At 41.2% G+C, this 3621-nt stretch overlaps 1 non-coding gene across 1 annotated transcript; it reads left to right on the forward strand.

Moving 5' to 3' along the window:
- Nucleotides 1–2193: 2193 nt before the first annotated feature.
- On the forward strand, nt 2194–2356 carry LOC129404756 (U1 spliceosomal RNA). Its single transcript, XR_008630109.1, has one exon. It is a non-coding gene; the product is annotated as a U1 spliceosomal RNA (small nuclear RNA).
- The last annotated feature ends 1265 nt before the right edge of the window (nt 2357–3621 follow it).

Raw genomic sequence — 3621 nt, forward strand, 5'->3', positions numbered from 1 at the left:
ATTCAAGTGAGAACGCGGGCTTCTCCAGATGTGGAGAGAGCCCCGGTGCACATCAAGAGGGGGAATGTGAGCAACACATGTGCTCAAGTACTACAAAAACTCGGCCACATGGGCACAGGTATTACATGGACTCTGGCAGCATATCCACTTACTTCCGTTGTTTAAGGTGGCTTTTATAGGGTTTCTTCATCTTCCTCTTGTGGGGCTTTCTAGCTAGATAAGAATCCATTGCTGGAATATTTGCCAAGGAGCGTGTTGGGAGTGGTCAATGGCCTTCTTTGAAATTCCTTTCTTGGCCTTTGTTCCTGCTGGAGCTTTTCCAATCAAGGTACAGTCTTCTCTCTTCTCTCGGTCTGCTGGCTCCAGGTGAAGTCTTTCTAGGCCTTAGTTTCTATGCTCACAGGTGATATTTTGTGTAGATTAAGGGCTATTGGTTTTATTTTTCCCAGAAATTCCTTTGCCATAAGGCAACTGCCTAACTGCCTATATCAAAAGAAGACCACCAACTGCTCCCAACTCTGCCCCTTGGCATCTACTCTAGCAACAAACACTTACCTAGGTAGAAGTCCTCACATGGGGCAGCTTGGGAGAAACCAAATAAAAGCCAACTTGAACAAAGGAAGCAACAAATGCTCTGTCCAAACTCATCTGCTGCCTGTGCCCATGTGTTTCTGCCAAGCACATGCAGTACCTGAGCACATGTGTCTCCCTTATATCCCCTTGAGTCTAAAGAATATAATAGTGATATTCTGGGGAGAAACTAATGAATAAGAGAAAAAAATACTTCGTAGAGTTCTTTCTATCCTTCTTTTAACAGCTTTGTTTTTGTGCATTCAAGTTAAAAAAAATGCTTTTTTTCCACAAGACACTGACAGAACCCTATATTCTAGGTACTTCCTCCTATTAACTTGCTTCACATTTTGCCTATTCTAAACCCAATCTCAAATGTCCTAGTAAAAACATCAATAAATTTGCATATGGCTATAGGTGAAGCTTTAGACTAAGATAATGATAAAGATTATCAGTTCATGTAGAAATTAAAAAGCAATCAAATGAGCATGACCTATGGAATTTGGCAGCGGAGAAACGAGAAAGAAAAAGTTAATAATACGATAAATGCAAAGAGAATTGCCTCAGAGGAACTGTTGTGTTCAGCACTATTTATGATCACAGCAGTATTCTGTTATTGGGTAATGGTCAGCATTTTCCCATGATTCACCCAACCAGTCTATTATAAATAGGTCCAGACTAGAGAAAGTTGCAATTCACCTAATTAACTTAGATGACCCAGCATTTCTACCTCCTGTTATCTCACCTGGTCTCCAGGTTTCTGTTCTGACAAGATTTTCAGCAGCTATTATCCTGCTCTGCTTTCTAGCTCAACTTCCAATTCTAGTTTTGACTCTTCACATATTCTAACATAGGTCTCAAATGCTATGTCTGGTCCACTCACTTGCTTGTCAGTCATTTTTCCATTTTCACAATTTTAGAATTGTTATGACTTATTCCAAGAGGGATACATCAGTAGAAGTGTTTTCTAAGCTATACCTTAACTGTACTTGTATTTTTAATTTCATTTCACTTTTGGTGAACTCTGTATGTTGTAAAAGAGTTTGCTTGGTCAATCACACTGATGAAGAAGTGATGATGGTGGGTCTCTGGGTTGGTCCACGGTTCCCAGGTTCTTCAATATTTACAAGGATGAAAAAATTGAGTAACAAATATGCTCAGAGTTGGAAGTAGAAAAGTTTATTTGAAAATAAAAGAGGAAGGAAAAGAAGCTAAGTTAACTGTGACTCTGGGGGCGGGGGCGTTTATGGGCAAACTAGGTCTTTGTGTCACCAGAGAATGCATGGTAGTTAAAGATAAGAGTTTTCATGTAGACCTTTTTAAATAAAAATTGGGCAATTTGCATTTTTTTTATTAATTTGCAAGTGTTATAGAGAATGAAAGGATATAGTAGATCCTTGTCTAATCACTTGCCTGAGGTATTTCCCATTATCTTAGCTTCCTGATAAGCCTAAATGCTGGGGCAAAATTTTATTTTGGACAATGGTTAACTCACTAATTATCAGAAAGAGCCCAGGAGTTCTCAGGAAGTCAAAAATGTAGGATGGGGCAGCCAGAAAAAAAAAATAAAAAAGGACTGCTCACAGCAGCTGACTAGTATAAATTGAGTATTCCTCTTTCAACATACTTAAGTAGCAGAAGGAGATACCATGCTACTAAGATGGTTTTCCCAGGGTGAAGTTCATCCATTACACTCCAGGTGTGGTGCTCCCTGATATTTTCCTTAATGAGAAACTTGACTGCATAATTGGTGATAGTAGGGTTACTGTGTCCATGGTCTTCCCTGGATTATCATTGTGTTATGTAAGGTTTAGTTGAAGTTTTCCTCTCTATTTCTGTGGATTTCCTTCCACCTGCAAAATTCTTTTGGCTTAAGAAATGCCTTGATACATTGTTGTAGTGGCAGGAAAGTTAGAGACATAAGCAGGTAGTCCGTAAGAGGCAAGTCTGAATTACCCAATCTAGGAGCTGGGCAGAGAGGAATAGGTCATAAATCACAATGTTGATCAGAAGAGAATAGGAAAGCCAGACAGACCTGGTTACCTAGACAAGGGGCGGGGGAGCAGAGGGAGGGACAGGCATAGAATCAATTGATAGATTGCTCTATGAAAACTAAACAGAATATACTAAGCACAAAGATTTGTAGCGACGGGGACTCGTCGCTTGTCCTATGATGGGCCCTCCTGTCTTGATTTGTAATTCAACCAAAAACCTCCAGTCTTTTGCTCTTCTTCTTTTTATATCAAACTTTTTAGGTTGCAGATAAACTCATATAAAGTGCTCTGAACCACTGTGATAGATTGTAGTTTCAGGTCAGTTTGCTTGGGTATGGTGAGTCTGAAGTTGGTGGGCACTCATGGGTGGCTTATGTGAGGCGGAGAGAAGAGAGTTGGTCACTTTCTCCCGGTCCACTTCTGCTACCCCAGGGACAGCTAGAAAGGCTAGAACTGATAAATTCTCTGATGAGCCCCTGCACAGCAGAGACCTGAGTCCTGCCCTCCCCATGAGGTGGCTGTCAAGACACCTGATGTCTGTTTGGTCTTCTTGGCATGGGAGTCACTCTCAGGGAGCCTCGGACTCAGTCTGGAATAAGGAATTGCTCTTTAAGGAATTTGCAGGAAAGGAAAGTTAGTCCTAAATGAGGATTAGTCGTCCTTGTCTTTTCTCACAGAAAGGAATTTCAGGAGACAGCAGTGAAGTAAAAACGGATTTTATTTTCTTTGGATGCTTTTAGAATGTGGAAGGAGGGAGAGAAAAGGGGGAGTGAGTAACGTGCTCAAGGGAGAATGCAGGCTTTTCCAGAGACAGAGAGAGCTCCAGTACACATTTCAAGAAGGGAGATGCAGGCAACACCATGTGCTCAGGCACCACATGTGCTTGGCCATGTGGGCACAAATAGCACATGGGTTCAGGCAACATATGGACACTTTTCTTTTGCTCACGGTGGCTTTTATAGGGTTTCTCATATATTCCCCTAGTGGGGCTTTCTAACTAGGTAAGAGTTCATTGATAGGGTGGTTGCCAAAAGTGTAGAGTGGTCTTCTTTGAAAT

The sequence above is a fragment of the Sorex araneus genome, chromosome 4 (assembly GCF_027595985.1).
Source record: "Sorex araneus isolate mSorAra2 chromosome 4, mSorAra2.pri, whole genome shotgun sequence".
In the NCBI taxonomy this organism is placed as follows: domain Eukaryota; kingdom Metazoa; phylum Chordata; class Mammalia; order Eulipotyphla; family Soricidae; genus Sorex; species Sorex araneus.